Here is a 24189-nt window from a genome sequence, read left to right as displayed (position 1 = left end):
GTGCCTTGACCTGTGCTTGCCCACTTTGCACCAAAGGGGAAACAAGGACACTGCGCAGGCCGGCGCCTGCCTGGCGCCCGCCTGGTCTCGAACGTCATGGCTTGCGTCACGGGCTCCTCGCGAGGTACCCTTGCCTTGATCTCTCTGCCTCCTCGCGAGCCTGCCTAATGAGGCTGCATCTGAGGAAGCTTCCGGTCGTCTGCCCCGCGAGGCTTGGCCCCTCGCGAGGGTCTTGTGCTTGAGCTGATGAAGATGGGCCGCGCTGGGCCCCCACTTGAGCCACGCTGCAGGCCGCAGGCAGGCAAGTCTACGGACCCCCGTTCCAAGAACGCCGACACTCGCACCGCTCCTGTGGCCCGCCCACAGCTCGTCCCTCTCCTCCTCTCCCTTCCGGGCACCCTAAACCACTCCCACGAACACCCCTGAGCCCTCCATTTCCTCTCGAACGGCCACCCGAGCCGATCCTGCGGATGCCCGTAGGCCGAGCCTACGGTGGACCTCGGCCAGCCTATATAAGGCGACCCCGAGCCTCTCTCTCACTCCATGTCGATCCCCCACACTCCTAATCAACCTCCCGCACCACCCATTTGTCTCCAGAGCCGCCCGAGCTCGAGTTCCACCACCTCGGCTCGTCAGCGTTCGTGCGGTACAGGCCTCCTCCGCCCCACTCTCTCTCTCGATCTGGAACCGCGTGGCATCATTGACCCTTCCCCCTCTCTTCCCCGCTCTTTTGCAGCCGGGAACGGCCGGAACCACCGACGCCCGAAGCTCCTCCGCCGCGTGACCTCGTCGCCGGCAAACCAGGATACTCCGGCGACCACCTCCACCACCACCTGAACGGCGACATCCCCCTAAGTCCAACGGTGCCATCCGCTCGACCTGTTGTGCCCTGAAGCATCACCGGTGAGCTCGGTGACCTCTCTGCCGCGAGGTTAGAGATGACAGGTGGAGCACACCTATCATCCTCACCTCTCCCTCACCCCCCCTCTCTCTCTCTCGCTGACGCCCGGGCGCTGCCCGTCAGGTTTGAAAAACTGGTGCGCGCGCAGGCTCAGCTGGGCCTTTTCCCCCCTGGGCCTGTAGCACTGCAGCTGTTCTGGCCCAGCGGGCACAGTGCCCTTTCTGTTTTTCTTTTTCTGTCCCTTTTCCAAAAATTCCACAGGATTAAATATTAATCCAAATGCAATAATTCCAGTTCCTAAAATCTTGTAAAAATCACACCAATTTGATGGTGTAGCTTTCATACATGCCCAACCAACTCTTATGTACTGTTCAAATTTAAATTCAAATTTGAGCAATTAAATCCCTGTTTGAAAAGTCATTACTCTGTCCCTATAGCTCCAAATCCAAAACTAAGAATTTTCCCCTTCTTACTTTTCCTCCTAGTATTTAACAAAAATAGGCTGACATTTTTGTGAGCACTTTGACTTCTCTGTTTTTATTATTGCCTTATTTCTCCATTATCTCTATTGCGACGAATAGATCCCATGTTTGACGAAGTAGTTGGAGAAGAAGAAGGTGAAGGACTTGAAGAGTTTGAAGACCAAGCCAACCAAGGCAAGCAGCCCGTTGGCCATGTGTATGAAACCCTTTTTATGCATGTCATATAGCACTTTATTATTGTTGTATCGGGATCATGATGAGATGGTAACCACTTTGGTGGGTTGCCTTTGTTACTTCCTTGTTGATACTTGCATTGTGCATGACCCTACCTTCCTATGAGGTTTATGCCGGTGGGAGTAGATAGGATGCTAAAGTAGTTGCTACGCAAAAAGGGACGGGAATATGCATGGTGATGGAGACAAAGTATTTCCAAAAGTCTTTTCGGAAACCCCATCGGGTGGCACTTATGCCCGAGGGAGATAATGAGGTGGGTAGCCACTTGATGACGGAGTGGTGTATCGAGGAAAGTGTGTGTGTAGTTTTTTTCCAAAACGGATTGGTCTAAGTTGCGACCTTTATTCCAACCTTACATGCACAACCACTCTACCCTTATATGGGAAAGGGCATTACTGATTACCTAGGCCGATACTAGCATGGTGCCCGCATTACTAGTGACGGGGGTGATTTGTGGTCACTCTCAGGACGGGGTCATGCCAGGTAGGGCGGTCATGACTATTGGTACCCCGTGCCAGTGTGTAGGATCGAAAGTATGTCTAGAGGGGGGGGGGTGATTAGACTACTTGACCAAATAAAAATCTAGCCTTTTCCCAATTTTAGATCTTGGCAGATTTTAGCAACTTTGAACAAGTCAAGCAATCTTAACACAATTCAAGCAAGCATGCAAAGAGTATATGAGCAGCAGAAAGTAAAGCATGCAACTTGCAAGAATGTAAAGGGAAGGGTTTGGAGGATTCAAATGCAATTGGAGACACAGATGTTTTTGTCGTGGTTCCGATAGGTGGTGCTATCGTACATCCACGTTGATGGAGACTTCAACCCATGAAGGGTAACGATTGCGCGAGTCCACGGAGGGCTCCACCCACGAAGGGTCCACGAAGAAGCAACCTTTTCTATCGCACCATGGCCATCTCCCACGAAGGACTTGCCTCACTAGCGGTAGATCTTCATGAAGTAGGCGATCCCCTTGCCATTACAAACTCCTTGGTTCAACTCCACAATCTTGTCGGAAGCTCCCAAGTGACACCTAGGCAATCTAGGAGACACCACTCTCCAAGAAGTAACAAATGGTGTGTTGATGATGAACTCCTTGGTCTTGTGCTTCAAATGATAGACTCCCCAACACTCAACTCTCTTTCACAGGATATGAATTTGGTGGAAAGAGGATTTGAGTGGAAAGCAACTTGGGGAAGGCTAGAGATCAAGATTCATATGGTAGGAATGGAATATCTTGGTCTCAACACAAGTGTAGGTGGTTCTCTCTCAGAAAATATAGGTTGGAAGTGTAGGTTTGTTTTGATGGCTCTCTCCACGAATGAAGAGGAGGTGGAGGGGTATATATAGCCTCCACACAAAATCTAACCGTTACATATAACTTTCCAAACTCGGTGGGACCGAATGGTTAAACTCGGTCGGACCGATTTGGCAAAGCTAGTGACCGTTAGGGTTTTCGGTGGGACCGACATGCAACTCGGTAGGACTGATATGATTAGGGTTATGGCATAACGTAATCTCGGTGAGACCGATTACACAAACTCGGTGAGACCGATTTTGGTAATAAGCTAACCAGAGAGTTGGTCAGGTAAACTCAGTGGGACCAATCGCTCATTTCGGTGAGACCGAAACGTTACGAATGGAAAACAGAGAGTTTACATTGCAATCTCGGTGGGACCGATCGCTCATCTCGGTGAGACCGAAATGTTACGAAGGGAAATAGAGAGATTACAACCCCATCTCGGTGAGACCGAGATCCCTATCGGTGAGACCGATTTGCCCAGGGTTTGTGGCAGTGGCTATGGCATTTGAAACTCGGTGGCGCCGGATAGAAAGAATCGGTGGGGCCGATTTTGACTTTTGGTTTAGGTCATATGTGGATGTGAGAAAGTAGTTGAGGGTTTTGGAGCATATCACTAAGCATTTTGAGCAAGAACCTCATTAAGCAACACCTCATCCCTCCTTGATAGAATTGGCTTTTCCTATAGACTCAATGCGATCTTGGATCACTAAAATAGAAAATGTAGAGTCTTGAGCTTTGAGCTTGAGCCAATCCTTTGTCCTTAGCATTTTGAGGGGCCCACTTTTCTCATCCATGCCATGCCAATCATTGAGCTTTCCTGAGATATTAATCTTGAAATAGCATTAGCTCAAGGAGCTATATGTTGTTAGGAATTACCAAAACCACCTAGGGATAGTTGCACTTTCAATCTCCCCCTTTTTGGTAATTGATGACAACATATAGATCAAAGCTTCGACAAATGATAATAAGAGTGAAAAACATTGTCGCTTTGAGAAGTATGTGAAAAGCAAGAGCTCCCCCTAAATTTGTGCATAGTTTAAGATTTGCTTTGGACTACAAATGCACAAAGAGTTAGGATCATGGGTTACCCTTCCATGTCACATACATCTTGATGGAGCGCTCAAAATGATAATAATTAAAATACATGCACTCATCACCAAGCAAAGTGAATGATCATATGGAATATAAAAAAAGGATAATGTCATCGAACAAGCATTAAGGTAGCATATGATCAAACACATGATCATCTAAGCAACCAGAAAGTATAAAGTATCTCAACCAAGCTAATAAACGAAGTTTAACCACCAAACAAAAAGAGAGAATAAAAAGCAACGCTCTCTCTCGAAGCCTATGATCTATACATTTTCTCCCCCTTTGGCAACAAGTTACCAAAAAGTTCATAAAAAATGCATAGTGCTATATCGACACTCAGGCTTGGTCTTTAGGTGGTGGTGTAGACAGAACTCCAAGAACGAAGGCATCAGTCGATGTAGATGGAGCTGGTGGAGTAGGTGCTGGAGCCGGTGGCACTGAAGCTGTAGCTGGTGTAGATGAAGTAGCTCTGGTGTGTGGAATAGGCACTCCAGCAGACCTTTGACCTCTGGGCACTCTAGCAAAAGCATCAGTCATTGTCTTGCCCTTCTTCTCCTACACTTCATCCTGAAGTTTCTCAACGACTGACTGGATCTCAGTGACCTTCACATCTAGGTCATAGAACTTCTGCTCCACAATTCTCTCCAAGCTCTCCTGGTTTTGAGTCAGGGTAGCCAATCCCTTCTCAGTACTCAGGGTGGAGGCAATCAAGTAGCCAAGCTGATCTTGCTTGCTCTTCAGAAGATGCTTCTTCAGTAGTTGGCATCCTTGCGGCCTTTTTAGCCTTTGCCTTCTCCTTCTTGGCTTGCGCGTGCACAGAAGATGGTTCATTTTCATCCATCACCATAGTGTTGTCCTCAAAGTCTGGGTAGATGGGCAGGTGCTCCTTGTCCAGCAGATATGTGCCAATGCCCATCTTGGAGTTGATCAGCTCCTGGATCTGTGGGGCATACCCACAACTCCTCTTCTGATCTGCAGCTGTCCTCTTTGGTTTCCACTATTAGGCTCATGACTTTGACCTTCTGTGGGACATCAAAGATGTGAAGCAAGTTAATTGCATGGACTCTGATCATCTTGTGATCACCTGACTTTGGCAAGAGAGTGTGCCTGAGGATCCAGTTGATAGTTGGCAAGCCTGACAGAAGGTAATGTACAGATCCAAACTTGTGTGTCTCAAGAGCAGCATCTAGGATCTCCTTGTACATGTGTGCCATGGTGTTGTGATCCTTCTTCTTCTTGGCATAGACATCCAAGTCATCTTCACACTCTTCTGGGGCATTGATCAACTTAGCCCATTCTGCAATAGTGGACTGGTACCTAGTACCTTCAGACATCCAGACAATCCTTCCATCTGGGTAGAAGTGAGCTGTGGAGTAGAACTGCATGATGAGTTCATCATTCCATTTTGTGAGCTTCTGAGCCACAAACTCATCAACTCCACATGCCTTGAAGCCGTCATATACACCAGGGAAGTGATCCTCATTTTCCTCAATGAATGACCAATCGACCCATCTCATGTCACACACTATGGGCTTCTTGTCAAGCAAGATGGTCTCATAGAAGTCCTGCTGTTCCTTTGTATGGAACCTGTAGTCCACAACAGTCCTTCTCCTGGTGGCATATGGATCAGACTCTCTCCATAGCCTTAGACCAGAGTCCTTCCTGACTTTCATGTTCTCTGCAACTGGATGAGCATCATTGTGATCTGGAATTTTTGGCTTCAATTTCCTCAAGACAACAGAATCATCTTCTTCTTCCATTGCAGCTTCAGGCATTGGGGCCTTGTTCTTCTCTGCTGCTGGGATGTTCTTGGTGTTCCTCTTGGGTGCAGTTTTGGGTTTTGGAGCAGCTGGCTTAGGAGTTCCTTTGGGCTTAGATGGAGCATCCCCTGATCTTATGGCATCTCCCATAAGCTTTTGAGCTTTGGGTGCTGGTGTTGCATCCTCTTCCTCTTCCTCTTCTTCAGAGTCTTTCATGATTGAAGATCTCCCAAGCACTCTGGCAGTTGTCTTCTTGACCCTTTCCTTCCTTTTCTTTTCTGCCACAACCTGCTCTTTGGGTGCATATCCCAAAGTCTCTTGAGTAGATGTTCTGGCTTTAGACATTGGAGCTCTCTTGGCAGGAACCTTTTGCTTCATCCCTGGCTTGGTGGCAGCAGCTGTGCCATATTCCTTTTTGAGCACTTTCCTCTTTGAGGTGATTTCTTCTTCCTTAGCCACATAGTCCTCATCCTCTGAATCTGAGGTTCTTTTCTTGCTGGCCCTTGTGGCAGCCTTTGGCAGATTGCTGGGTGTTCTCCTGCTTCCATCATCCGAGCTGCTAGAGGGACTAGTGCCCTCACTCATGTGAACCTGTTCCTCAGACTTGTTCTGACTGTCACTCTGATCTGACATGATGCAAACACTAACAACAGACCATGTGAATAGATTATAGATGAGGTAGAGTGGATGAGCATCACAAAATACATAGGTTTTTGCAAAAGAATGAGTTAAAAACTTAGTTTTAGTTTTCCACAGAACGCATTTCGGATCTACCGATTTGCAAACTCGGTGATACCGAAGCAGTTTTTGGAACCTAAACTAGTGAACTCGGTCAGACCGAGTCACAGTTCAGTGGCACCGAGATTGCTAGGGTTTCACAAAGTGCTGAACTCGGTCACACTGATTTGCAATTCTCGGTCAGACTGAGAACCACATGTGCAATGGCCTGATCCAAATCGGTGGAACCGATTTCATCAACTCGGTCGGTCCGAGATGGTTTCGGCGGAAACCTAACCCTAAATTTTCAATTCACGACTAAACTACGGAGTGTTTTCAATGGATAGAATGATCTCAATCGTGGCAAGATACATGGCAAAGCAATGTGCTGAGGAATCGGAGTTAGAACAGCACAAAGTTCAAGTCCATACCCTAGTTCGGTGATGAACTTGCTACGGCGGCAACGGCGGAGACGATCCCGTTGAGGGTGGCGGAGACCAGCGACACGAGGCGGCTGGCGACGAGGAGAATGATCCGGAGACCCAGGGAGGCAGAGCAGGCTAAGCGCGGGCGAGGACGTTCGAAAAGTTTTCCAAAATTTGACCTGTGGATATATATATAGCCTGACCCTGTCGGTGTGACCGAGTGGAACAACTCGGTGGCATCGAGATTCATAACTGCAAGCAGTTACTGAAACTCGGTGTGACCGAAAAGTTCAAATCGGTTGCACCGAGATTGAAAACCTAGATCGACTTAGTGATCTCGGTGTGACCGAAATGGATGAATCGGTCAGACCGAAACACACAAAGAAGTTTTGGTAGTTTAAGTCTATGACGAATCGGGGACTCCGAGTGCTCCTCACAAAGAGTGGTTCGAATCTGACTTGATCAAACTTTGTGATGCAGCATGAATAGAGTTTGAGACGAGAAAAGCATAGATAGCTAGAGAAGGTTCTTAGGCATTCTTGTCCATCCACTTGGCCAAAAGAAAAGGAAACCAATCAATCAAAACCACAAGTTGATGTCCTCGAATGAGGAAATTATGCAACCAACATGCTCACACAATAAAATGACAAATGAAATATGTGGCAAAGCATGCACAAACAATTCTAGCATCTATCAAGCAATTGGCGATGACTAGGTCATCTATATATGAGTATATTGACTTAGGAGTCAAATGAGAACATTTGATCATAGGTCATATCATCGTTTAAGCATAAGTGGGGTTACCACTTTTACATGAAGCGTTGTTGTGTTCACACCATTAGAGTTGCTTTAACTCAATTCTTAGAGTAAAGCTCCACCTAGATGTGATATCCCCCCTAAGAGGGATGAACTAACCTTGGGTTTTGTCGATGATGACTTCATGTAGGTGTTGAAGATGTGGATGCTCCAAGTTGATGTAGATCATTCGGAGCTATCCTTTGGAGTGAGTTGCACTTTCAATACCTACACGGGTTAGTCCCACAAGGAACAAACAAGGATATCCATAGACATAGAGTGATGCACACACAATATGATGTCTATGAGAGCATTAGGTTACCTTGTCCCTTGTCTTACCAACAAGAGGGTTTGTGACTCCTTGAACTAGTGCAAGATGTGGAATTTGATTGTACTTGTTCTTGCCAAAATGATAAGAGTGAAGTATGTTGGCAGAGTCACACTGAAGAACTCTCTAGTTCTTCTTCTTCGGGATCCACATCATCTTGATGGGAATCCTCGGAGTTGTAGTTGTACTTGATGAAGTGGAGCTTGATGTAGTGTTGGGAACCCACTTGACCAAGGCCTTAGGAGCTTCTTCAAATGCATCAATTTCCTCTTGAAGCTTGTCCTTGCCTTTTTGCTTGTGGTCTTGTGGTGGAAGATCATCTTGAGCTTGTGTCCCTTTGAAAGAAGTAGGATCATACTTCTCTTGTTGAGGAACAAATTTCGTCTTGGGGTATTGATCTTCTTCCCACTCAACTCCATTGGCATTGAACTTTTGTTCAAAACCAATACCTTGATTCTTCCGGTGCCTTCCTTGCTTGCTACAATTTCCTCGAATTGCTTACTCCCGGCAAGGCTCTTGTAAACACCTTTCTCTATGATTCCCTTCAATAAGCTATTTTCTTGCTCAAGTGTAACTTGGCTAAGAGAATCATTAGTGGAATCAAGAGAACTACTAGAAGCAACAACATTGGATTTAGCAAGATTATTGTTACTACTAGAGGAAGAATCCTTCTTGTTCTTGTTACTAGACTTGACTTGAGGCATGTAAGTGGATAAGAGTAAACGCTTGGCAATGTAAGAAGAACTTTTCTTGCGAAGATCATCATTGATTGCCTTTAAGAACTCATGCTCTTGCTCAAGATTGAGCTTCTCAAAACGTAATTTCTCATGAGTCCTTAAAAGTTCTCGATGATCTCCTAAGATAGTTTCATGAGCTAACTTAAGAGTGTTTAGTTCTTTAGTTAGAGACTCAATCTTCTCCTTATCACTGTCATTCGTTTCATCTTGATTAGCATGATTAATTGACGTTTCATCATAGTATTCATCACTAGAGTCGTCAACAAGTAAATCATCATCACCTAACAAGTCATCTTCATCACTATTGAAATCAACATACTAGGGGTGTGATACCTTTGGACCTTTGGCCATGAAGCATCTTCCAATTCCTTCATTTGGTGAATCAAATATGTCATAGGAGTTGGTTGAAACAAGTGCTAGACCGGCAACACCTTCATCTTGAGTATATTCGGAGTCGGAGTGATATCTTCTCTCAGAGTGACTGTTGGAGTCGGAGCCAGATACCCATTCACCAACATGAGCTTGATGTCTTCGTTTTGTGTAGCTCCTTGATGACTTGTCCTTCCTTTCCGAATCCTTGCTTCTCCAAGAGGGTCTTCGTTCATAACGATCATCCCTACTCCTTCTCTCCCCCGATGGTGATTCTTCTCTTCTACTTCTTCTTTTGGGAGAATCTTCTCTTCTCTTGTGGGGAGCCGTACACTGATTGGAGTAGTGTCCGAGTCTTCCACAATTGTAGCAGTTTCGCTCTCGACTAGAAGATCTTTTATCATTGTAGGACCTTGACTTGGAACTTCTCTCTTTGCTTCTATTTTTGTAGAACTTGTTGAAGTTCTTTACCATTAGGCTCAATTCTTCATTGAAGGTTTGTTTCTCACTTGATGATGTGGGAGCTTCACATGAGGCTTTGTAAGCACCACTTGACTTGTTATGGAGCTCCTCCTTATCCTTGAGTGACATCTCATGAGCAACAATTCTTCCAATGACTTCCGTTGGCTTGAGATCTTTGTAATTTGGCATCATTTGGATCAATGTGCATACGGTATCGTATTTTCCATCCAAGGCTCTTATGATCTTCTTGATGATGAATTTGTCGGTCATCTCTTCACTTCCTAAGCCGGCAATCTCATTTGTGATAAGAGCAAGCCTAGAGTACATTTTAGCGACACCTTCACCATCCTTCATTTTGAACTTGTCAAGTTGACTTTTAAGCACATCCAACTTGGATTCCTTGACGGAGTTAGTACCTTCATGCATATCAATCAAAGTATCCCAAATTTCCTTTGCATTCTCAAGATGGCTGATTTTGTTGAATTCTTCGGGGCACAATTCGTTGAAGAGGATATCACAAGCTTGAGCATTGTATTGCATCATCTTCAACTCTTCCGCGGTAGCTTCACGATTCGGTTATCTCCCATCAAAGAATTCACCTTGCAAGCCAACACACACAATAGCCCAAACGGTGGGGTTATGTCCAAGAATATGCATTTTCATCTTATGCTTCCAACTAGCAAAATTAGTACCATCAAAGTAAGGACCTCTACGGTGGTAATTTCCCTCGCTAGACGCCATACTCTCCTAGGTTGTAAAACCAAGGCTATGACTTCCAAAAGCTATGAAACTCAAGGTAAATGGAGACCAATGCTCTGATACCACTTGTAGGATCGAAAGTATGTCTAGAGGGGCTGATTAAACTACTTGACCAAATAAAAATCTAGCCTTTTCCCAATTTTAGTTCTTGGCAGATTTTAGCAACTTTGAACAAGTCAAGCAATCTTAACACAATTCAAGCAAGCATGCAAAGAGTATATGAGTAGTGGAAAGTAAAGCATGCAATTTGCAAGAATGTAAAGGGAAGGGTTTGGAGGATTCAAACACAATTGGAGACACGGATGTTTTTGTCATGGTTCCGACAGGTGGTGTGTAAGTGCATCTAGTGCCACCCCTAGTTGGTTTTGGAGTATTGACGACAAACCTAGTTGAGGGACTAATGTGTTTGTGAGAGTTGCAGGATAACACAGGTAGAAGTCCCTCATTGATTCAGTTTTCCTGCCAGAGATGACCCCTAAAAATGTATGAAGACATTGAAGTCAAAGGTGGTATATGAAGATATTCACATTGAAGACTATGACAAGAGAAGACACCACATGAAGCCTATGGAGCTCGAGACTTAGATCTTTTGTAGTTCTCTTTCTTTTGTGTTGAGTCATAGGAACCACCGTACTGTTAAGTGGGGTCCAAGAGAACCAGTCAGAATGACTGAAGTGATGCTTAAACAAAACCTATGTCTTCGAGTGAAGACTATGAGAGCGAATCTTGTCCAGAGTCGGACAAGTCAGCTTTGCTTGCAGCCCAAGTAAAGTTGCCGTGTGAGTTTGAAATCTGACCGTTGGAACACGTGTCAGTTCCTTAGTGACCCAGGGTCATTTCGGACAAATCAGGTCGGGTTGCCAAGTGGCTATAAATAGCCCACCCCCTACAACCATAAACTGGTGGCTGCTCAGATTCAGAGTACGGCTTTTGTCGTTTGAGAGCAACCCACCTTGAAGCCTTTGAGAAAGAATTCCTTGCGAGGATAAAGCCCTAACCACCCAGAGCCAAAGAGAATTAGGCATCACTTAAGTCTTCTTGTCTGTCTGATCTAAAGACTTATTACACTTGAGGACTGTGCATCCTTCAGCCGGTTAGGCGTCGCGTTTTGAGCATCCAAGAGACATTGTGGATTGCCGGTGAATGAAGTCTGTGAAGTTTTGGGAGTCTACCTTGAAGACTTACCAGAGTAATTGGGCGAGGTCTATGTGACCTTAGCTCAAGGGGAATACGGTGAGGACTGGGTGTCCTGAGCTGCGTGTTCAGGACTGGGTGTCCGGGACTGTGTGTCCTAAGGTTTAAATACCTAGCCGCCCTAACCAGACGTACAGTTGTCACAGCAACTAGAACTGGTCCAACAAATCATTGTCTTCAACGAGGCACTGGTTTCATCTTCCCTTCCTTTTACTTACTGTTACTCCTTGTGAAGTCATTGTATGTTTGCACTATCTTTTGTCTTCACTGAGTGACTGCGTGTTCTGTCTGGCTTCACAATATCTTCCTACCTGATCCTTACTACATTGCTGCTATCAGTCATTGTGCTTTCACTCTATTGAATACTTGACTATGGCTTGCCTAGTGTAGTTTACCTTCCGCTGTAGGGTATTAGGTTTATTTCTATCGTTTGTCTTCATAACTCCCACATTTTGAAGACTTTCATAAAAATTGCCTATTCACCCCCCCTCTAGTCGATATAACGCACTTTCAATTGGTATCAGAGCAAGGTGCTCCCTTGTTCTGTGTGATTCGGTTTAACCACCTGGAGTTTTAGCTATGTCAACTGCAGGGATAATTAAAGTCTCCGCTGCGTGCCCCGTCTTCGATGGAACTGAATATCCCTACTGGAAGAATAAGATGCGCATGCATCTTGAAGCCATTGACGTCGACCTATGGTATGTCGTCGAGAACGGCGTTCCCAAGGCTGGAGAAGGTGTCACTGCTGCTGATGTCAAGAAATTCGTTCAACTGGACTCTACTGCCAAAAATATCATCTGTGGTCATCTGACCAAAGGACAGTATGGCCGTGTGAGTGCTTTGAAAACATCCAAGCTGGTCTGGGACTGGCTCTCCAAGGTCAATGAAGGCGTCTCAACCCAGAGAGATCAGAGAATCAGTGTCCTTCGCAACCTCTTCAACCGCTTCAAGTGAAATGACAATGAGAATGTCCAGCTCACATTTGACCGACTCACTGACATCACAAATGAGCTTCAAGCCCTCGGCGCTACTGAGATCACCAAACATGAAGTCGTCAAGACACTACTGAGATCACTTGATAGTTCGTTTGACACCCTAGCCCTGATGATTCAAGAACGTCCTGATTTCAAGATACTCGATCCATCTAACATACTTGAGAGGCTCAACACACATGAGTTTCAGCTTTCTGAGAAAAGAGATATCTACGGTCCAAACTATGGGCAAACTCGTGCCTTGAAGGCAAAAGCTGTCTCCTCATCTGAAGAAGAATCTGACAGCAGTTCTGATGATCCTGAAGACATTGGAAGGGAACTTGCTATGCTTGTCAAGAAGTTCCAAAAATTCACCAAGAAGAAAGGCTTCAGAAAGTCTTCCCGATCAGGCTCAAGGAATGATGAAGCTTCTGCTCATGACTACAAGAAGAAAACTTGTCACAGGTGCAAGAAACTTGGTCACTTCATTTCTGAGTGTCCACAGTGGGACAATGAGAACAAAAAGAAGAAGAAGAGCAAGGAATATGACTCTGACGACATGAAGAAAAAGAAATACTCAAAGTCTTCTTCCAAGTCTTCCTCAAAGTCTTCATCACACAAGAAGAGCTCATCTGGCAAGGCACGTGCGTTTGTTGGCAAGGAAATGGATTCAGAGGAGGAGTATGCATCTGAGGAGGCGGAGGTGAAGTCTGAGGAGGAGTCCGATTCAGGCGTCGCAAGTCTGGCTATAGCATACATTGCCAAATCCATCTTCAACACTGAAGACAATGACTTCATCACCGACACCGATGCAAATGACAAGGACTACTCCGCTTCTACCTACTGCTTCATGGCACGCGGTGCCAAGGTAAACACACGCACTACTCACTATCAAACATCTAGTGACGATGACTCTGATTGTGGTTCAAAACCCAGGTACAAAACACTTGCTAAAATTGCAACTGAACAACAGAAAGCTATGGAACATATTCAAAAACTGTTAGACAGAAGCGATGATCTGTTAGGTGCTGAAATGACTCGATCTGAATCCTTAATTAAAGACATAAAAAATCTTCACGTTAAGTATCAGGAACTTGAAAGTCGTCATGAAACTCTCTCAACAACTCATGAAAAGCTTTCCTATGATTATCTTCAAAGGAAGAAAGATCTTGAGAAATTGAGAGCGGCTCATGAAGATCTTCAAAAGGAAAGCGAGTCACTTCGCGCCAAACAGATCAGTTCCGCTCAGGAAGGATTTGAACCACCATGTCTTAAATGCATTGAGCGTGATAATGCTACTTCTGTTGCTGAATGTTCTACTGCTACTGCTGTTGCAATATCTTCAACTGTTGATATGGTAACTAACCCCTCTGTTGAGGATACCACCGCTATTGCTGATGAGAATGCTAGGTTGAAGACATTGCTTGAAACAGGGATGTACAAAAGTCTTAAAGGGCATTAGACACTATGTGATGTCCTCAAAAAGCAGATTCTGAACCGAAACCCGAGGAAAGAGGGTGTTGGGTTCGTAAGGAAAATGAATGCTGATGGCTCTTACTGGAAACCTGAGCAGTACCCCAAAACCATGTGGGTTGCTGCAAAGGAACCTTCAGCAGATCCATCCAATCTATTTGGCTTCACTTGTGCTAACCCCATTATCATTGATGAATCCTTTGATGCAAACTATAAACTGTCTAAGAATCAGAATGGTGAAGTGTTTGCCAGGTACATTGGTACTAACTGCAGGAATGGACCGCCTATGAAGAAGATCTGGGTTCCGAAAAGGTGTCTGGAGAATCTTTCTATGAATGTCATCATGACACCTCACGTGAAGAAGACAAACCTCAGACCAAAGGCTTCATACAGTCCAAAGGCTTCATACAGATAGAGGACTCACCTGAGTCGCACTAATGCAAATGCTTTGTAGGGAAACCATACTCAGGCATATGAATATGAGAGCGGTTCATCAAACCGCCATGTTCATAAGACCAAGAACTATTCTGCTTATTCTTATGAGTACTATTGTCCGCCTGCAAGACTGTTTGCTAGGGCTCCAAAGCCAAAATTCTCAGATGCTGCACTTAGACTTATTGCTTCTAAGCCACCCTTGAAGATGTGGGTGGCTAAGAAAGCTTAACTCTCTTTTGCAGGGAAAGGTCTCCAGCAGAAAACCAAAATCGTCTGACGCTATTGCTGGGGACCTTAAACATCTTGTAGGGCGCAAGATCAAATGCCCGAATGGTCTTACTATGTACTTCGTTCCTGAATCGCTTGCTACTCTCCCTATTAGTCCTAATCTGGATCTAAGCTTTCATAACCCATTGGTTCGACAAATGTTTTTGCTTCACAATGCTCTTGGTGAAGCCTATCCCCCTAACTCCACTGTAGGGTACGACACCAACGTCTTCAGAATGGATTATTGATAGTGGGTGTACAAATCACATGAGTGGCAAAAGAAGCCTTCTTATGGACTCAACCTTACGTCCATCCGACAAGAGCCACATCACATTTGCTGACACTGGTAAAAGTAAGGTATTGGGTCTAGGTAGAGTTGCAATCTCAAGGGATGAACACATGGATAAGGTCATGCTTGTTGAATCCCTTGGCTTCAACTTAATGTCTGTCTCAATGCTTTGCGATTTGAACATGATCGTAATATTTGGAAAATATCATTGCCTTGTATTAATGGAATCTGACAAGTCTCTAGTATTTGAAGGGTATCGAAAAGATGATTTGTACGTGGTAGATTTCTCAGCAGGACCACAACTTGCCGTATGTCTTCTAGCAAAAGCTTCAGAATGCTGGCTCTGGCATCGGAGGCTTGGGCATGCTGGCATGAGGAACCTCCACACCCTGGCAAAGAAGAAGCATGTCATAGGCATCGAGGGCGTCAAGTTCAAGAAAGATCACTTATGCGGTGCCTGTGAGGTAGGAAAGATGACGAGGGCCAAACATCCCTTGAAGACAATCATGACCACTACTCGACCCTTCGAACCGCTTCACATGGATCTTTTCGGTCCCACTCATTACTCAACTCTTACTACTACTGCTTGTCTCTATGGCTTTGTCATTGTTGATGATTATTCTAGATATACTTGAGTGCACATAATCCTTTACAAGACTGAAGTGCGGGATGTCTTCAGACGCTTCGCCAATCGAGCTATGAATAATTATGGCGCCAAGATAAAGCACATCAGAAGTGACAATGGCACTGAATTCAAGAACACAGGACTTGATACATATCTTGATACCTTAGGCATCACACATGAATTCTCGGCCCTGTACACGCCACAGCAGAATGGCGTCGTCGAACGCAAGAAGAGAACACTCATTGAGATGGCCAGAACGATGCTAAATGAATACAAGACTCCAAGAAAATTCTGGCCTGAAGCAATTGATACTGCATGCCATACAATCAATCGTGTTTATCTTCACAAGCTTCTAAACAAGACATCTTATGAGCTCCTTACCGGCAAGAAGCCAAATGTCAGTTACTTCAGAGTATTTGGCGTCAGGTGCTGGATCAAGGACCCACATCACACCTCAAAGTTTGCACCAAAAGCACATGAAGGTTTTATGCTTGGATATGGAAAGGATTCGCACTCCTACAGAGTCTTCAATCTCTTTCATTACAAAGTGGTTGAAACAGTGGATGTGCGGTTCGATGAGACCAACGGTTCACAAAGAGAGCAACTGCCAAATGTGCTAGATGAAGTTCCATCCAGTGAATCAATCAAGCTAATGGGAACTGGAGAAATTATACCTTCTGAAGCTCATCCTGAAGAAGAACTTATCATCTCAGCACCTGATCAACATGAAGACAATGCTCAGCCTGAAGACATTCCTTCTAACAATGACAATGATCAGCAAGAGCAAAATCTTCGCCCTGTACATCCTCGCGTTGCCAATGAAGTGCAGATTGAAAGAATTATTGATAGCATCAATGCACCCGGTCCACTCACTCGTTCAAGGGAAACTCAGCTAGCAAATTTCTGCGGGCACTTCACATTCGTCTCAATAACAGAACCCAAGAAAGTTGAAGAAGCCTTCATGGAACCTGAATGGATTCAAGCTATGCAAGAAGAGCTTCAACAGTTTGAGCTGAATAATGTATGGGAACTGGTTAAGCGTCCTGATCCACGGAAGCACAATATAATAGGCACCAAATGGATATACCGCAACAAGCAAGATGAGCATGGTCAAGTTGTCAGAAACAAAGCTCGTCTCGTTGCTCAAGGATATACTCAAGTGGAAGGCATTGACTTCGATGAAACATTTGCTCCTGTGGCTAGACTTGAAGCCATACGCATACTGCTGGCCTATGCAAATCATCATAACATTCTTCTATATCAAATGGATGTGAAGAGTGCTTTTCTCAATGGCAAGATTGAAGAATAAGTGTATGTTGCACAACCGCCTGGCTTTGAAGATCCAAAACATCCTAACATGGTATACAAGCTCAACAAGGCATTGTATGGCCTCAAACAAGCCCCTTGGGCCTGGTATGACACACTCAAATACTTCCTGAAGAGCAAAGGCTTCATACCTAGTTCCCTAGACCCCACTCTCTTCACGAAGACATATGATGGTGAACTATTTGTGTGCCAAATATATGTGGATGACATTATCTTCGGCTGCACCAATCAGAAGTATAGTGAAGAGTTTGGATATATGATGCAAGAGCAATATCAGATGTCCATGATGGGAGAGCTGAAGTTCTTCCTCGGTCTTCAAATACGACAACAATGCAACGCCATCTTCATATCTCAAGAAAAGTATCTCAAAGATTGCCTGAAGAAGTTTGGTATGCAAGACTGCAAAGGCTTCACAACACCAATGCCAGCCAAACATCATCTGGGTCCTGACGACAATGCTAAAGAGTTCGATCAAAAGGTATACCGCTCCATGATTGGTTCTTTACTTTATCTGTGTGCATCTAGGCCAGATATTATGCTTAGTGTTTGCATGTGTGCTCGATTTCAAGTGGCACCAAAGGAGTCGCATCACTTAGCTGTGAAGCGAATTCTTCGATATTTGGCTCACACCCCAACTCTAGGATTATGGTATCCAAAGGGCTCAGAGTTTGATCTGGTTGGATTCGCGGATGCTGATTATGCTGGTGACAAAGTTGATCGCAAGTCTACATCAGGGACATGTCACTTTCTGGGACGATCACTTGTATGTTGGTCTTCAAAGAAGCAGAACTGTGTATCTCTCTCCACTGCGGAATCTGAATACATTGCTGCTGGATCTTGCTGCTCTCAGCTTCTGTGGATGAAGCAAACACTCAAGGACTATGGCATTCATCTGAAGCAAGTGTCACTCTACTGCGACAACAAAAGCGCCATCAAGATTGCCAACAACCTAGTTCAGCACTCGAAGACAAAGCGCATTGAAATTCGTCATCACTTTCTCAGAGATCATGTTGTGAAGGAAGATATTGATATCATACATGTCAACACTGAAGAGCAATTGGCAGATATCTTCACCAAGCCCTTGGATGAGAAGAGATTTTGCAAGTTATGGTGTGAGCTAAATATCCTGGAATCCTCAAATGTCCTGTGATCAGGCACACATCCTAACCCTTATGCATATTGATGACTTAGATGTGCAACACATGAAGTAAAGTATATCTTCAATCAATGAAGACATACATTCTAAGTGTGAATACATTAATGTGGAATTTGGCTTCGGAGCGCCACGATAATTGTGCGCCGTGTCTGGGTCTAATACTTCCTATACGGTGGGTAACGCCACCACCAATTGTTTTGATTGAAATGTTTCACTCATGGCGTTATATTTGATATGTCTTCACATTTGGTTTGGCTTCAATCTCAACATATCTTCATGATTATCTTCACTATGTTGATTATATATATATGCTAGTGTTCTGTCCTCTACAGCATTCACTTATAGCTATGTCTTCTTGTTGAATCTTTTGAACTAAGTGAATGTGATCGGACCCTAACCTCTCTATGCTTTCTATCTCAAATTCTATCTCTCCAAATCATATGCATTCTATTGAAACTGTCGAATGTCTTCTCTGCGTCCCTGTCAGCAGAAGATACAGAGACAACCATTAAGTCCGTTTTCAATGCTCATTCCTCGACATGAAACCCGGAGAAGTAGGAACGACCACCCGACAATCCAAGCGTGCGTGGGACGTGGAACAAACCCCAAAATTCCGCATAATGGCCATGTGTTCCTCAGATGCGAATCGCCAGGGGCACCTATGTAATAACGCAGTGCCGCCCCTGTACCTATAAATACACACTTCACAGCGGTCATTATCTCTTCTTCCACTCTCACACGAACCCTAGCGCCACCGCTAGCCCTCGACAACGCCGGCGACGAAGCACTTCGCTGCCGCAACCTCTCCGACGCCGTCTTCACGCCGACCGCGGACATCGTCCTCTCCGCCGTCGCCGTAGGTGTCCTCCGTCACCAAGTTAGGGCACGGAAGATCGAACTGCTCGGCCTCATCTTCCACTCCGTCTAGCAGTTCTTCGTGTGGTAAATAAAACTTCCTTTTTACAGCACCATTGATCCTATGGCTTTGTCACTTTCTACCACAAGCAGTTTCTATTCACATGAGTTAGATCTCTCTCATACTGCATCTCATAAACATGCCTAGTATATTCACTTATGCTTCACAAAGTAGTTAGATTCCTCACTTGTACTGATCTGTGGATACGTACAAATCTGGAACCAACTCCTTATCTATGAGTGAATGTCTTCGCACGATGAGGTCAATGTCTTCTAAACTGATTTATCTTCAAAATCTTCTGAGAATGCATATGACCTCTTCCCCTTCCCTCACACCTTAATGCTGTCACAGGTACATGTCCGTGGGAGAATCTTTTGGTTCTCATAGTCTGCATTCATTTGCAGAATTCTTACAACATCACATAAATTCTCCCGAAGCCAGTTCCTGTTTGTCCAGCAAGCGAAAACCTTTGAAGCCTTTGAACGTGTTGAAGCCTTTCAGTTTAAAGTTTATGGCTTTAGAGAAATCAGCAAGGAAGGGTGGCAGAAAGCATTGTGGAGAAACATCCAGAGATCTGCCAGATGACCTCTCAGAACTGTACAAGACAGATCCTGAAGAGGATTACAATCAACGCAAGACCCGAATCCAATGGATTCGAAGATATTGGGCAGAACAATGGTTCAAATACCGATTTGTAACCCAGGAATATGCTGAGAAAAACGCCATCAAGAAATGGTGGGGAGACATCCTATACAAGAATCTTCAACCCAGGTCCAGAGATGAAGCCATTGATCAGGGCTTCTATCCCTGCATGGTCCGTGGGCCACAGCCTGCTGATGCACACCCATCATCACTACTATGGTGTCGTGACGACAATCTGTTCAAGCGCAACTTCCAGTTTGCCCAGAACTCAGCGAAGCAGAACAAGAAGACTTTGGGGTTAGATTTCAACCCTGGTCCCTCTGCTCCCCGTGCCGATGGAACTCGCGAAGCAGAACCCAATGTCATCGGTCCTTTCTACAACCTTGAAGGCCTCATCACCCATATCTTGGTTCAAGGGACTGCAGTGAATGAGCCTGCAGCTGACGCTGAATCAGATGAAGCGCCTGCAGCGCAGAAGCCAACCAAGTTGAAGAAGCCTAAAGCTTCAAAGCCTGCCCCTTCACCAAAAATCTCAAGGGCGAAGCCACTGGCAACTGCACCTCCTGAAGACAGTGTGCAGTCCGAAGATTTATCACGCATCTCCAAGCCCCAGAAGGTCAAGATGGCTCTGCCACAGACCGGCCAAGAGCTAACAGCTGCTGCCATTCTGCGCAATGATGCCATTGATCTATCAAGTGATGAAGATCTTGCCGATGACGCTCTTGAGCAACTCATCAAGAGCAAAGAAGAAGCAGAAATCTTCAATGATCTGCCTCTCTTTGATGTAACCATCATCCACAACTTCATTGACGAGTGGTTTGACACGCCAAACATCAGCTTTGAAGATCTGCAACTACCCATTGGCCTCAGTGTCGCCTTCCAAGGCGCCATTGCTTCAGAGCTAGCTGTCGCCCAGCGCATTGTTGAACTGAAGCAAAAGATTAACTATGAAAAGGCTCAGTTCAAGAAGCATATGGCCAAGCTCAGCGTGCAAGAAGTGAAGAACTTCAAGAGTATGATGCACGAGCTCAAGGAAGCCTTTGTAAAGAAACGTGCAGAAGCTCAGGGTTCGCTTGAGCGCATGAAGGTTCTGGCTGACAGATGTGTGCAAGCCTACAATGAGGCTGAGAAGCGCAAGGCCCTAGGGCATCCTGGCATCGACCCCAGGATGGCCGCAAAGAAGAAGAAGAAGCCTGCTACGGCTGAACCTGACGCACCAAGGCAGGAAGCAGTTCCTATTGTCTTCCCAACTAAAATGACTGGCTCGAAGCCAGAAAGCCGGTCAACCGCTTCAGAGCTCAAGAAGACAAGGACTGCTGAGGCTGAAGCCAGGAAGAGGAAACATGCCGAAGCCTCTCCTACTGCCCCCTCCAAGAAGAAGAGGAAGACCAAGAAAGATCGGGTTGCTCCCATAGAGCCTTTGATAGTTGAACCCATTTCTATGGTCTATCCTGACGCTGAACGCCAACTGATAGTCCATGAGCCTGCTTTCACAGAGGCTCATGAAGCTGAAGACTTTCCAGCAGCTGATCCCATCACTGCTGAAGACATTGGTCAACATAACCATGTAGAAGATGGTGCAGTCCTTCCTCAGCTCGAGAACAACGAACTCATCAGCATTGGTCGTCCACTGACGCCAATTGCACAGGATGCTTCATGGGCGGATCGCCCACAAGAGGAAGAAGACTTTGAGGCCCAGCCAACTCCAACTACACAGGCGTCGCCTGCATTTCCCAGGCTTCGCAAAGGTCCAAGGCCTCAAGTCTCTGCTGAAGACAATACGGCTGCATCAGCCACGGAAGAAGAAGTCCCACAAGTTCCCACTCCCCTGTCCAACCAAGAAGCAGTTCTCAAGGAGAACGTGCTTGTGACCGACCCTCCAGCTCGTCAAGTGGAGGATGAAAATCTTGAAGCTGCCACCACCACCACCAATGAAGCCACTGCTAATGTGGAGCCCTCCCCAACGGAAGAAGAAGACAGCGAAGCCACTGATCCCGTCACTTCTGTTCCTAAGTCTGCTGCCGGTCCTCAGTTTGACTATCATGTTGAGCATAGGCCTCAGGTACAGAAGCCAATCCCAAGATTGCCAAGGTTCCCAGGTCCTGCATCAGCACCTGGCTCCTTCAATATCAATGGCTTCAGAGCAGACAACACATTCTTCGATAGCTCCAGGAACCCCTACTCAAGGGAAAGGATATCATCTGATCGGTTCTGGAGCTATCCGCAGCGAAGCTATTACTCATGCATTCTTCACAACCAAGGTCGCATCTTCCCACACAAACACCTTGACATTGAAGCTATAGCTGGTCTGCCCTGTCTGGAAGAAGCTCTGGATTGCTTCAAGGAAGTTGGACTGCTTCCGTTCATTACTGACCAAGAGCATTGGAATGAAGAGTTGATGCTCCAATTCTATGCCACACTTCACATCCGCGGGTATAGCAGAGATCCAAAGACTTGGGTCCTGGAGTGGATGACTGGAAACGTTCATCACGAAGCCAAAGCCTTTGACATCATTGAGCTCACTGGTTTTCCCACTCCTGGCAATCTCTACGAGCATGGCTGTCAGCTGCATAGTGAAGCTATTGAGAGCATCTTTCAGAAGCCTGAACCTGATATGAGTCAGATGCTCAGCATGATGAAGCCATTGCCCCAAGATGCTGCTTATCCCATGGAGTTCTTCGTTGAAGACCTTGAGTATCTGCCAAGAACCATTTATCACATCATCAGGCGAACTCTCTGGCCCATCAAAGGGCACTCTCCACATGCCAAGCTTGAGGGTGCAATGAAGACTTTGGTCTTCTATATTCTTCATGGAAAATGCTTCAATGCACAGGACTTCTTCATTCGCCAACTTGCTGCATCAGGCTCTGATCTGTTTGGCTTGAAGTTCTACGCCCCATAGGTAATGCGGCTAATCAAACTTCACTCCAATATCTCATATCAGCTATCTGCTCGCAATCATCGGATTTTTCTGCCTGATGTGGATATCTCTATTGAAGCCATCTATCCTGATCCTGCCAAGGAACCTCTAAGTCTTCAGAATGCAGAGCATTAGAGTTTCTCTCAGAACATTGAAGGAGTTGAAGCAGTCACTCGTGTGTATCCTTTAGCTGGCAATACACGTGCACCACACCCTGCTTCCACTGAAGCCACTGATAGTACAACTGCTCCACGACCCAAGAAGCGCACTCGTGTTCTCAACGACCAAGAGCTTCTTGTGGCTCTTCATCAGAAACAGGATAGGCATCATGACTGGCTGAAGCGTCAAATGCAAAGCCTCTTGGTGGATGTTAATCGCATTCACAATCTTGCCACCAAGAATGCTTTCGTTGCCCATGAAACCTCTCGCCGCACATGGAAAGGGCTAACGCTGATGTGTTCTGAAGATGATCTTCAAGAGGATGGCTTCACTGAGCGATTCAAGTTTGACTCCACACCTCCTCGAAGGGCTGTGCTGCGAAGAACTCCATCCCTTGAAGACTCTGAGTTCTCTTCCTCTGCTGCAACTGTGACTGCCAGAGTTATCGAGGATGAAGACGATGCTACTTCACCGACACCTCCTTCAGCACGCTTCAACTCTACTCCAAGCTCTTCAGCACCGCCAAACACCACCAACGACCCTGCTACTTCACCTACTCCTCATGGGAACGAGTAGATGCTCTATGTCTTCAAACCTTTTTGGTCCTCACTGACAAAAGGGGGAGAAGCATATGAGGTTGATAGTCCTCAAGCGGGTCCATATGGGCGGGTGCTTTATATTTTGCTTCGTGCTTACAACTCTCGTTTTTCTACATTTGGTTCTTTGAGTTGTAACACTTAAACTCGATGGTCGTCTGCTACTTATCTGCCACCTTGTTTTGCGATGATAAATTCCGCATGTGCGACGATAAATTCCGCACTTAGATCATTCTGCAGACATCCATTTTCCTTATGCATGTCATTATCTTCATATACTTTCACATGCATAGTGGATTGTCATCATAAGTTGAAGTGGATCTCCACAAGTACAACCTGCCATGTGCATTTGCATTCCAAAAGCAAATTAACTTATATGCACATCTTCAGGGGGAGCCCTTGCAACTTATGAAGACAATTCCTTATCCTTTACAATTTCACAGACTATATTCCCCGTTGAAAACTTCAACTAGTTTGTCATCAATCACCAAAAAGGGGGAGATTGTAAGTGCATCTAGTGCCACCCCTAGTTGGTTTTGGAGTATTGACGACAAACCTAGTTGAGGGACTAATGTGTTTGTGAGAATTGCAGGATAAACAGGTAGAAGTCCCTCATTGATTCGGTTTTCCTACCAGAGATGACCCCTAAAAATGTATGAAGACATTGAAGTCAAAGGTGGTATATGAACATATTCACATTGAAGACTATGACAAGAGAAGACACCACATGAAGCCTATGGAGCTCGAAGACTTAGATCTTTTGTAGTTCTCTTTCTTTTGTGTTGAGTCATAGGAACCACCGTACTGTTAAGTTGGGTCCAAGAGAACCAGTCAGAATGACTGAAGTGATGCTTAAACA

The sequence above is a fragment of the Triticum urartu genome, chromosome 2 (genome assembly GCF_003073215.2).
Source record: "Triticum urartu cultivar G1812 chromosome 2, Tu2.1, whole genome shotgun sequence".
NCBI classification, from domain to species: Eukaryota; Viridiplantae; Streptophyta; class Magnoliopsida; order Poales; family Poaceae; genus Triticum; species Triticum urartu.
Note: the sequence above shows the minus strand (reverse complement) of the source record.